At 37.2% G+C, this 13,266-nt stretch overlaps 1 protein-coding gene across 6 annotated transcripts in view; it reads left to right on the plus strand.

The window, feature by feature from the left end:
• St3gal6 (ST3 beta-galactoside alpha-2,3-sialyltransferase 6) overlaps window positions 1-13,266 on the plus strand; it is a 62,832-nt gene that overhangs the window by 6,670 nt on the left and 42,896 nt on the right. For 4 of the 6 annotated variants that reach the window (XM_063224814.1, XM_063224816.1, XM_003469211.5 and 1 more), the window contains exon 2: window positions 7,834-7,969. The exons of the other annotated variants lie outside the window; for them this stretch is intronic. The gene's annotated coding sequence lies outside the window, so the exon portion shown is untranslated. The remainder of the gene's footprint in view (window positions 1-7,833; window positions 7,970-13,266) is intronic. 6 annotated transcript variants of the gene reach the window in all.

Raw genomic sequence — 13,266 nt, forward strand, 5'->3', positions numbered from 1 at the left:
CATTAAAATGTTGTGTAACTCTTTAGTGAGTCCTTAATGTTACAGATTAGCAGAAGCAGAGATAGAGAATATGTACATTTTTTGTGGTCAGTATAAAGCCAAAGATATATAAGAGTTGAGGACGTAGGCCTTTTTTTTTCTTCCAGTTTAACAACTCCTTTTTTTCCTGCATTTAAAATTTGGAAGATAGTTTATCTGGTTGCATTTAGATGGGAGCAGTAAAATTATCCAAGCATTTAAGTTGGATGTGAATAATTTTCAATTGCTTTCCAATAACCCCAACTCACTTCACTTATAATTTTATTAAAATTGCTAGAGTATAATAGTTGTGAGATCTTTCTGTTATAAATGATGAAATAAAGGACACTGTTTTCCAAATACTTTTGATATTTGAAATCAGTACTTTAGGTAAATGTCAAAGAGATTTAGCTAATTAGTCTTGTTTTATCCCAGATGTGCTATAAATAAATCAAAACTGCAACTGAACCAGCACATTAGGAGATAGCTGTGCTTTCTGATCATGAAGTAAATCTTTAACAGACATTGAATTATTTAGAGCACAAATCTGGTTCACTTATTGTAAACAAAAAACAAAAATACTGGTATTAATTTGGTAGGTGGGACTCTTCTGCTTAAAAGTAAAATAATCATATGTTTATAAAAATTACTCAAGCTCTATGCCTACAAACATTAATGTTGCTATATAGGTACCTTTTATAATAACATTTATCAAGCATGATTTATGTTATGGGATTGTTTTGTCTGCTGAGAGATCCAGAGAATCTCTTTCACTAATCATTGAAATTTTCTGCCACCTCAGGTTAGCTTTCTTTTTCCTCTTGCATTTGAGCCTGGAGCAATGGAGCCCTGGAACCTCACAGGGCTTTAACATGGGCTGTTCTTTGACACTCAGAGCATTTCTCGTTCCCCTTCACAACCCATCCATGCCAGATTATAATCATTATTATTCAGCTTCCCGGTTCATCAGCTATCACTGCATGATCCTGAAAAAGTTACCTAATTTCTCTTAAGCTGACTTTCCTTATCTATAAACTTGCAGCAAGTTTCACAGCACAGTTATGATGATTAAAAAGAAGATTTATTGGTCAGCTTTCCCTTTACTGTAACAGAATATCTAACACCCGCAACTTAAAGGAGAAATTTTTTGCTGATAGCTTCAGGGGATGCAGTCCTTAATAATTTGCTCCAAAGCAGAAACACCATAGTGGAAAGCCATGGTGGAGCAAAGATGTTTAGTTCAGAGTGGTCAGGAAGTAGAGCAGGAAAACAGTGTTGGAGAGGCAGGGTGGAGGACCAAATATAGAGCCTAAGGTCACGGCCACCAGAAGTGTGCTTTACCTAGTCACATGGAGGCGCCTAAACCATACAAGCTGGCACAAGCAAGCTTATCCACTATATTCGATCCCTTGTCAGTTTGACACCCAAATGCTTATCTTCATACCATACTCAATCTCTAACCACAATAGCACGTTAGTAATTCCATCCAATATATATTACAACTATTCTACATACAACCTACAATGCAATACTTCCTTCCTCAGATTCTCAACAGTCCCACCATTTTTCAAAGTCTTTTTGGAGATTCAAGACAAATTCAATTCTGAACCTTCGTACTCCAAGATACAGTGGCACAGAGTAAACATTCCCATTACCAAAGAGGAACAGAGTAATTGGAAATAATTGGGCCAAAGCAGGACTGAAACCCAGCAGGGCAAACATGCAATCCTTTAGCTCCATGTCCTGCATCAGAAGCACTGGTGGTAAGATGTAAGTTGTAGAGGGCTTGGGTGACCCCATCCAAGCCAATTGGAACACACACAGCCTTTCTCTGGGCTGATTCCATTCAACCTACAGCTGTCTTTGGTAGACATTCCACATTTTTGGTATTTCTGACTTCTTAGTGTGTCCATTGTTCCTTTGGCTTCATTCTCACAGTTTTAAATGCTGCCCTTTCACTAGCCTCCTAGACTTTCCTTTAAAGTTTGGATGAAAACCTCTTTGTTGCTACAACTCTTACATTCTGCTTAGCAGTAAAACCAGCATCAAACCAGAAATGGTGGCACATGCCTGTAATTCCAGCATTTGGGAAGCTGAGGCAGGAAAATCATTGCAAGTTTGAGGCCAGTCTGGGTTACAAAGTTAGCTCAAGACCAGCCTGAACTACATGGCAAGACACTGTCTCAAAAAACAAAACAAAACAGAAAAACAATACACCAGCATCAACTACATGGATATAGCTACATCTGTCACCAGCACTGACAGTAGCCAACTGCTTCCCCCAGCTTTAAACCATGGCAACAGAGCCTCTGGGTGTCAGGATGGCTAAGCATGATGAAACGAACCATGGGAAATCAATTCCCAGGTAGCCATTTTTGAGTGAAGAATCCAGGGCCTCTCTTCTCAAATGAAAGCTTTGTGCTTTGGTATTTGTGAGCCAGGAGTGGGGTTTTAGTAATTCCTGAGATGGCTTCAAGGCATCTTTCTTCTTATCCCCAGGTAGAGTACTTTTTTTCTTTTTTATGGTATAATCTCTTCTGCAGTTACACTTCCTTTGGCCCTACTTTTATATGTAGGTCCTTCTAAGCCAAATTATAAATTTTCCTGTTCTGTTTTTTGCCCCACATTCTCACTGTAAATCTGGCCAAAAGCAGCCAGCAATATCCTTGTCACAGCCTGAATGCTGGGTTGCCTTCTGTCAAACCATTTAGTCAGTTGTCCTTAATCTCATTCTCCTACAAGGTCTTGTGACATGGGTACAGTGTCAACAAATGTTCTGTCAGAAGATCATACATGGTCTCCAGCCCTATCTCTACCATCTTTAATCTCAGTTTCCTGCAAGTCTCAGGAAAAATGTAGACAAATAATTCTGTCAGAGTGTAACACACGAATTCTCTAGCCCAATTGCTAATGAAGTCCTCATTCCCAATTGAAGCCTCCTAAGCCTCTCTTTTATGGTCCACATTCCTATAAGCATTCTTGTGTAAGAGTCAGACAAGAATCACCCATAGGCTATACAGCATTCTAAGGTTTCTTTGCCCAGCTTCTCCAAACCTTTTCAAACTCCTCACAAAAACCAGTTCCAAGGGTTTCTGAACCACCACATCACAAGATGTAGTCACAGCAACAACTCCATTTTTTGAGCATCAACTTTCTGTATTTATCAGCTTTCTAGAAGCTGAGACACAATACCAAACACCCACAGTTTAAAGGAGAAAGTAATGAATTTGGCTCATGATTTCAGTGATTTAGTGTATGAGTGGCTGGCTCCCAGAGAAACATTCTAAAGGAAGGGCATGGTCTAGTAAAGATGCCCAGTTCATAGGAGCTGTGAAGCAGAGCAACAGAACAGTGTCAGAGAGCCAGGGTTGAGGTGCTAGATATAGATCCCAATACCACTTCTCTGTGACCCACCTAGTGAAGTGTGCTTTACTAATTCTAGGGCAGTCGCCAAGCCAGCAAGTTGACATAATCAAATTTAACCACCACACCAATATACATAGTTTCACGTAGTTGCTGCCAAATGGTAAACATTTAATTAGTGTTATCTGCAGTTACTATAGCTTTTATTAAAACTGTATTCTTCACCAGTTAAAACTTACCTTCAGAAAGCTTTTCTGATTTATACAGCTCTAATTGTTCTCATTTGTTTCTTCTTACCACTTGGTTTAATTTTGAACTACACACATCTACCAATGTTGTTGTAGCTAATTATTCTTCAGTGAACAGTAATAAGTATTTGGGCGTCTATCATGTGCTAGACACTGCACTGTTGTATAGGAACCCATGGGCACCCAGTAGACTGATGCTGTGTGTGTGTGTGTGTGTACATCCATATTTGAGTGAGGATGGGGAAAAGAAAAGTATTGGTTGGATAAGACTAGGAAATTTTCAAAATAAATCATGATTAAGGAATAAAAACTGTGCTTTCCAGATACACAAACAACATTCAGTTTAAAGATTTTGTTGTTTAAAAATTTGATGGTTATCTAAACCTACTCTCAAAATAGCTTTATGTTTTCTTTCTTAGACTTCAAGTACAGGATGGAGGTAGAAAGGGAAGTCCTGCTTTGAGATCAGAATTCTAATAGGAAGGTTGATGGGAGAAAGGTGGGTAGGGATAGAATTCCAGACTGCAGGGACAACATGAAAACCTGACTTTCGTTTGTTTGTTTTTGTACCTGGGATTGAACTCACAAACTTGCAGTTGCCGGGTAGGTACTTGTCCGGCTGAGCTATATCCCCAGCCCTGCAGGAACAACATGATCAGAGGCACTGAAGCACGAAATCCTGCGAAGGCCTGAGAACAGCTCAAAGTTTGTTATTATTAGAGCATAATATTTAAAGTCAAACGTCAGGAGATGAGGAAAGAGAGGCTGTAGGAGTCACCTCTTTCAAAGTTAAGGCTTTTATGGCTTGTTTATTTTTCTAACAACTCCACATGAAAGAGGTTGATCTATATAGGCAGTTTATAGTGGGCAGATTCTGCATGGTACTTATAAAAGTGGACTTGAACTTTACATATGATATGTACATAGTACATCTCCTCAGTTGCTTTTCTCATAAGAAAATGGTAAAGCATTTCTTATGGATTAAAAACTGGTGGTCAGCTTAATGTCAGCTGGATTACATAGCGTGGTACTGAGCGTAGATGTCTCACCTGAGGAAAGTTGCCAGCATAAATAGAGATGTGGAGAAGGAGAAGCTTAAGGCATGTTGAGGCGTTGAGGCACTGTGGGTTCTCTTATGTGTTGCTCTTTGAGTCGTTAGGTTCTCTTGGAGAAGTTCTGGTCCTTACATCAAGAATTGCTTCCTGGCTCAGGAGAGGAAGATGTACCACTTGGTCTCCAGAATGAACTTGTCATGCTGGCTTCCTGGCGTGTACTCGACTATGCTTGTCGTTGGAGGAGCTCGGGGCCTCCATGTCGCTGAGGATGGTTGTGGTGCTTTTCAGGACAACCCTGATCTTTGTTGTGAGTGTGACTTCTCGGCTCCAGTGTAGAACCCTCAACCTATGAGCACAGCTCCTTCACCCTGCTGGCATAGAGTTCCTAGCTTCCACCGCTGACCTTTGGGCCTTCCCAACATGGATCCATGAAGGAGACTGGCGTGAGTTCTTCTTATGGGCTCTAGACCTCCAGTTGGACTCGTGGGAGGCATTGTCATGAGCTCTGGGTCTTCATCAGGACTCATGTGGGACACTGCTGTGGGATTCAGGCCTTTGGCTAAATATTCTGTATCTTTAGTGTTGTGGATAGATTTCCTGCATTTTCTTGTGTTATCTCTGGGTTGCCATCATAAAACAACATTATAAACTCCATGTCCTGAAGCTAATTGTTCACCTCACAACCCCTGACTATGACAACATTAGTTAAAATAATATTTAATTGATAATTAGAGCTCTCATTGAGTGTTTAAAGGACAGAGATGTTAAGGGTTATTTTCAGAGTATCATTTACAACCTTTGAGGCAGGCAAATCAAAAGAAGTATGGCTTTGGCAATGTGGAGTCAGCCAATGAGAACTGTCAAGAGGATCACTACAAATTCTGATTTTGAAACTTTCAGTACCCTGAATTTTACACAATAGAATTTGACACAATGGAATTTTACACAATAGAAAGCCAAATGTTTCTATTTGCAGCTTTATTTTGTGCATACATATTTCATCATTTATATGTAAAACTTTTTCAATATTTGGCTTATTTTATTGGCATTGCAGTTAAATGTTGGCTTCTTTTCTCTTTTGATTCCTTGTTTTGATGTATTAATACAATATGCATGGTATATGTAATGCTTGATGTTTAAGTTTATGAATTATACTTAATTCTAGAAAACCTTATATCTAGATTTTAGTCACAAAATATGATTTATATCAGGTCTTAGTGTTGCCTAGTGGCTTTTCACTCTCTTGGTGATTTCTCCTCTGTGGAAATCAAGCAATAGGATGCAAATTAACTGTAGAACTTAAAATTCCTGGGGAAGAATTAGATTTGAAAGCAAAAAAGCAGTGGAATTTACACAAACTATAATTAACTTGAAAATGGAATTCAGGTAAAAGAGCTGCAAGAAGGTTATGGAGACAAAGAACAAAGATTGTCAACATATTTCCAGCACTAGGTAGGGTACAATGTACCTTTATTGTGGGCCTATGCTTCTCAAATAATTTTGTAATTATCACTCCTGTGTTTACCTATAAAAATTGCTATTTTGCCTATTCAAGTATATAGACTCCTTGCTACGTAATACTCTTCTTGCAAATGAATTCCTTTAACATTTCTAGTTTTAAAAAAAGTCTCCTTGGAGTTTCACTTCTCAGATGAACTGGCCACTTGAGTGTCTGAATTAGGCTGACCTGCTGCGTCCCAGCTGCACGACTCCCTCCAGATAATGCCTTCTCTAAAGTTCTACTTGGGCTGCCAAGATTCTATTTCTTGGAAAACATTGTCTTTTCTAGTATTTCATATACGTTTTATGAAACTGTTATCAATATATTAAGCAGCATCCACATCTCTAGGTACAGTACTCAACACAACTAAAAAGAGGAGAGGTTTAATTTGGCTCAGTGTTCAGGGAATTCAGTCCATGGTTGGCTGGTTGTAAGGCAGGAACATCATGACAGAAGCACAGGGCAGAGCAAAGATGCTTAGTTCATAGTAACTGGGAAGCAGAGCAGGGAAACAGTGCCAGAGATAAATGAGCTAAGGACCATAGGTAGTACCCAAGATAATATCTCCGTGACCCACAAGGACATACCTATTAGTTGCATTACTAATCTACTGTTTGTTAATCCAGTGGAGGTGACATCATGATTAATAGTTACAGTCAGACATACAAGTCAATACACAAACCATATGACTATATTGCAATACATTTCCTCATAGTAAACATACCCAGGTAAGCTGTCTCCTGGTAAGAAAATAGAACCTTAATGAGGGTACCACATGTTCCCATTTAGTCACTATTAGGTTCCTCAGATGTAACTACTATTTTGACTTTTATCACTATAGGTTAACTTTTTCATTTCCCCTTAAAGTTATTATCACCAATGTGTGCTAAATGGCTCTAGAGCATCTGGCTGACCACAAGTACTACATTCTTGGAGGATATTCTAGGTTCACTTCTGTGACCCCTAAGAAAGATAGATTGAAGCCCTAATACCCAGTTAAGAATGTGACTTTGTTTGGAAATCGGTTCATGTCAGATGTAATTAGGCAAATTAATGTGGTCATACTGGGTTGGGCCGGGCCCCTTATCTAATATGACTGGTGTTTACATGAGGACAGTCACAGGGAAAGCACCACTGAAAGATGGAGGAAAGTTCGTGTGCTGCATCCACAAACCGCAGAGTGCTTGAGATGACCAGCAAACTACCCAAAGCCTGGAAGAGGGATTCTCCGTTCACTTTTCAAAAGGGTGGTCCTGCAGATATCTTTAATTTAGACATTTACATTAAATGTCCTAATTCATCCTTTCAGACCAAGAGTGGGGCCGTATCCTTGGTGCAGTTTTCCTCAGTTTGTTTCATCTAGAATCACTTTCGATAGAAAAAAAAAAAGTTCAGCTCACTTTTAAAATGCTTTCCCTCTTTTCCAAGTAATGTGGTGTGTTGTAAATAAAGGCTGCAGTCTGCTGCTCTTACACATAGCAAATCTCAGTTCATATTTGTGAAAATAAAAAAGTGTACAGACCAATAAGCAGCCCAACAATTTGATTTTCCTAGTAACAGGAAAGCTTGGTAGGTCACAGGATGTACTTTCTTTAGCAAAAGGTTAATTTCAAAACATCTTACAAACATACTTATTTTTTCATTTCAGGCTGCCTTTCTGGCATTAGGCTCCAGACAGTTCCTGAACTCTGTGTGTGCTCCCTGTGGGACCTAGAGCACTTTTAAATTCTCTTAGCATAGACTGTCCTTTACTCTTCGATATCTCAGCCTACCTTGACTGCAGGGTAAGTAAGTGTACACTCCTCAACTTCTCCTTCCTGTATGTGCTGAAGTCAGCAGTTACTGCAACCCCCTAACTGTGGAGAAATCTTTAGAACATTTAGTAAAACTCCAAACAGGAACTTTCAGAAGTTTGAGTAATGTTAGTTTAAATGTATATGGGTTTTTTGGCCTGGTTTGGTGTTTTTTTTTTTGTTTTGTTTTGTTTTTGTTTTGCTGTTCTCTATTCTCTTGTTAGGCCTTTTTCAACTTCTAGTTTGAGGTGTTGAGAAGTATTCTGATCTTTGGAAAGCAACTTTAGGATAGTCATATTTTCTGAATTATATGCATAGTTAATATAACATAAAAGTTATAAAATAGTGAGCTGCCAGCCTACAAGGAAGAGGTCAAGCATAAGACATGAGTTTAATTTTTATTTAATTGTGTGTTTAAATGTGTGGGTACAGGGACTTAGCTTTAGTATGGCTGTTCACTCTCAGCTCAGTCCTTGCATCATGAGATTCCATAGCATATGATAGATGTGTAATAAAAGTCTGTGATGGAGAAGCAGATGGGTAGATGGACAGGTGGGTGGACAAATATAGAGCTTCTACAGTTTGCCCATTTTCTTACTAACTAGTGGAATGAATTTTGGTTGGGTACTGGGCTTTGTTCTGAAGCCTGGGAGGGTATTTCTCGGTTTAGGAGGATTTCTGGGGCTTAAGCCAGGGATCTAGAAGAAATAATACCTTCTTGTCTTGCCTGTGGAATGTGCTTATACATTTTTCTACTTGCTTGTGAAACTGGGGCTGAATAGTTTCACAAGCAAGTAGACCCTCAGTGGTTAGACTATCTGTGGTATAGCTATAAATAAAAGGACGACTGGTCTTTGATCTTGAAGTGGTTAGACCTATATGTGGTGTACATATTAATGCTATTTTTAGTTCAAGTACATTGCAACATAGTTTATTATCAAGTATAAACTAAAATTAAGGCTACAAATCCGTGAAGACTCGTCTGTGGGATCCCTATACCTTTATCTACACTTTCCATTGCAATGCTCAGTGCACTTATTGGAAGCTCAGATTCCTTTCTTATTTACCTTCTTGGGGTGGCATATAATTCTTTGGAAATCAACTTGAAAAAGGATCTTTTTTTCTCTCTTTCAGAAGAGAAATGCTCCTCTTCAATTTTTTGGATATGTTTTCATGACGGGATTGTTTTATAGTGTGACAAACACCGGTATTAGTAAATAATTACAAGTATTAGGAAATATTTACCTTTTGAGATTCTCATTTTTATAGAAAATAATGCTAAAGGTATAGAAATCCCATAGATGAATCTTCATGTATTTGTAGCCTTAACTTTAGTTTATACTTGATAATAAACCTTGTTGCAATATACTTGAGCTAAAAATTGCATTAATATATACACCACATATAGGTCTAACCACTTCAAGATCAAAGACCAGTCGTTTTATTGGTTTAACTGTCCACATAGTAGATGCTTCACAATCTTTTGATTCTAAAACAGAAATAACTTTCCTGTAATGTTTTGCTTGGATTATCTTCTGGCCAGAATAAGGACAAAAGATTCCAGGGAAGGCTTTGGTGTGTTTATCTTCTTCAGGAGGCTGAGTCTTCTATCAGTTTTTGTTGAGGAGAAAGTGGTTGTAGTAAGCTAATTTTTTGCATTCGTTTTCTCTTCAGTGTATTTTTTTCCATAAGATAAACTAGTAATTTTTCTCATTTTAAATGTTTACATTCTCTTTTGGTAATATTTTAAATATATGAGTATTTTGATAGGAGAGGAATTATCAAAAGTCTATGTTTTAGAAAATGACTGTTTAAAAGGAAAATTTCAATCTTAAAGTATTTCAAAGCAATTTTTGGGATTTTGTGGCAAAACCAACTATTTTTACCAGATTGTCAAAAGGAGATTTGGCTCTAAAATAACAATTTAGTTAAATACTTCTCTGAAAACAATCTAAATGTTCATTATAAGGAACAGATAACTCTCCTATTTTTACTTTATGGAGTTTCTACAGCACTTAAGTAGACTAAACGAGTCCTTTGTGTATTGTACTGAAAGCCAGAAGTATTGAGTGAAAAACACAAATTTCAGAGTATTATGTTCATACATTAGTGTTAAAATGTTGCTTGAAACATCATCTGCTGTACAATGTTTATGAATATATATGTGTGTTTGTATGTATATATAAACAAAAAGTGGACTGGCTGTGTATCACATTTATGTTAGTGTTTATCTACAGGAGATGAAAAAGTAGGGATGAGAACATAAATCTGTGTTTTTAAAAAATCTGAGAAGCTTTAGTTAATGGATGTCAAGGCCTTTTAATATATTAACATTTGAATATTTATGAACACTGTTGTATTAAAAATTCTATGTAATTATTCCTAATTAAGTAGATTTTAACTAATAACTATACATTTATTAAGATATTATAAGTGAGATCCAACCTATTTAGTATGCCTAATATTTCACAATATCATTTTGTGAGAAATGAAAATTAACAGACCGAATATTGAACATGAGGAAAGTTCCAAGTTTACCTAGTTCCTAGGAAGTTGTAATTGCTTCCAGGCCAGGAATAGAACCAGCAGCGAAACATCCATAGTGCTGGACCTTTAGCTTAAGACCATGGAGAAATCAACGGCCTTCCCTAAGCCTCAGTTTCTCTCTGGAGAAAGAGAATGCTAGTGGCCATCTTGGTACTGTTCTGACAGTTATATGAAGTCATGCATGGAGAGACTGGAATGAAGATTAACTGTTCTTATTTTCATCACCACTCTGTGGGCAGTCTTGTTTCATCCAGGGTATCATTGTCATTCTCACCTCAGAACTGTTACAAATGCTGTTTACTCTGTATGAAATGTTCTTCTTTCCTGCCCTGTTTCATTGGGTTTCAACACTGAAGTTTTAAGTTTGGTATCTGCTCATTTGATATGTACCTCAATCCCAATCTCTGGGAAGATGGGAAGGGAAATGGAAGGAAGGGGGACAGGGAGAGTGAAAATGGTCCAGATTGCATGTGTAATACTGGTGCCCCAGATAAGCACAGTTATCATGTATCACAAGCGTATACAAAAAAAAAAAAAAAAATGTTAAGGATAAAAGCAAGACATGACACTTAAATAGGGCAAGAATAATCTAGGCTCACGTAGGATAAATGACAGAAAAGTTTGAAAGCAGACTTTTGTAAATTAAATGGAATGTTATTTGTAATTTATAAGCAAAGACAAACAGTAAACCCTTTGGAAGGGGGGAGTTTTAGGGTCCAGGAAAGGCAGCTGGTTTCCTTTTATTTTTTACTTATTTATTTATTTTTTTGCATTGCTGGGGATTTAACCTAGGGCCTGATGTGTGCCAGTCAGGCACTTAATCACAAGTTTCAACCCAACCCAGCTGGTTCCCCTGTACTTACAGGATTACTTATTTCAGGAGAAAAACATAAGAATGATTTCAGTTTTGAGTATTCATACATTCAAATATCAACTTATTTCTCCAGGAAAGTGATCGCATAAAATTGTGATCTGATGGAAAGCTGAGATTTACTAGATAACTTGAGCAGAGCAAATATGATCAAGCTAGAAATGGGACTTTCCAAGCACTGAAGGAATTCTTCTGATCCAGATGATGGTAGTGAGATAAAATGCAAGGCTAGAAAAACAATGCAAAGCCCTATACTAACAGAGAACACAGTTGCTGACCTTGGGAAACTTTCCTCATCTCTTTTATGGACACAGGGTTTTATGATGGAAATGACTGGGAAAATTTACTTTGTACCATGTTTGGTTTTTCTTCATTCTGTTTCTGTTAAATGTAGGATATTGAAGTCATAAATTCATTGATTCATTATTTGTTTTCACTTATATTCCAGGCTTAGGCTAAGAGTAGCATTTTTTAAATGAAAGTAAAAAATAACTTCTTTGGAATTATATAAAAATATTACTTAGGTTATGATCTTGGAGATACTCCAGAATACCAGGATACCATGCTTTTTGGGACTTGGAATGTGTGGACTCACAAAACCCTGTTAATAACCCTTCATTTGTCCATTAATCATCTGCCCCAAAAGTCAGATCTATAAAGGACTCTTTCCAAAACCCTGGGCAAGACCATACTTTGAGAAACAGTGGTTTAAATAACATTCTAGAGTTCTTGTTCAATCTGTGCATAGACCTAACTGCATGAGGGGTACCTGGGAGCTTGCTGAAAATATAGATAATCTGGCCCTGCTTTAGATCTGCTGAATCCAAATATGATGCTAACAAGACGCTTAGGTGATGCCAGCAGATACTAAAGTTTGTTAAGTGCTGCTGTGCAAACCTCTGTCAAGTGAGGCTTAGAACCACATATCTTTAGTAATGAGTGACCCACTATCCAACCATGCAGCCTGTTATTTTCTTTAGGCAGTGTAAATATTACCATAGCAAGTAGCTGCTAGTACTGCCACCTTGAAATTTTCATTCACTGGCCTTGGCTTACCAACCTGGGAGCCTTCAGCACCATGCTAATTCCTCTTCATGAAGGCCCTTAAACATGAGACTAGGCTATTTTGTTTCATCCCTCGATTTAAGCTTCTCCAGGTGTAACTATATTCCCGTTCCCCTCCTGGTGTGACATCGAATTTTCTTTACCTCCTCATGCAGACATAATCCTAAAGAACTCTTCCAAATTTAAAACTATGATCCTTTATCATAGTTAATAATACATAGTAATGGATAGAAGATAATTGAAACAGGAACTGCAGTTCTGTACATTTAAGAAAAATAATTGTGCTGTATAATATTTATGATGGTCAGTAATTTCTTTAGATTCAGATTCTGTCACATGAGAAATCACAGAGATTTTTGTAATATAATAATAGCCATTAAAAAGGGCCACTTTTCTTCTAATTTATAAAAGATCCAACTACTTAGCACTTTAAAAGTGGGATATATATATATATATATATATATATAGCAATAGTAAAAACAATTTTGTGTTTTCTACACATTTTAAATATATCCACTTTAATAAAATCCCCTGTAATACACAACTGATTGTTTTTCTCTAATGCCGTTTAATAATATCATATATATCAAACACACAGAAATATTCAGCTTAATATTTTGTTTTTCTTACTTGGTAGAATCAATTTTTTCATGTTACTATATGATCTTCGTGGTAACCAAACATAATCGTTTCCCTGTTTACGATATTAGAGTTCATAAATGCCTTCTAAAATAAAATCTTTACCATCTTTTTGGTGTTGTGTTTTTTTTAATATTTGTGACCTAAGAATTTTTTGAAAATACAA

This window comes from Cavia porcellus, unplaced genomic scaffold (assembly GCF_034190915.1).
Source record: "Cavia porcellus strain 051 isolate PalLab524CR breed Dunkin Hartley unplaced genomic scaffold, mCavPor4.1 scaffold_15, whole genome shotgun sequence".
In the NCBI taxonomy this organism is placed as follows: Eukaryota; Metazoa; Chordata; class Mammalia; order Rodentia; family Caviidae; genus Cavia; species Cavia porcellus.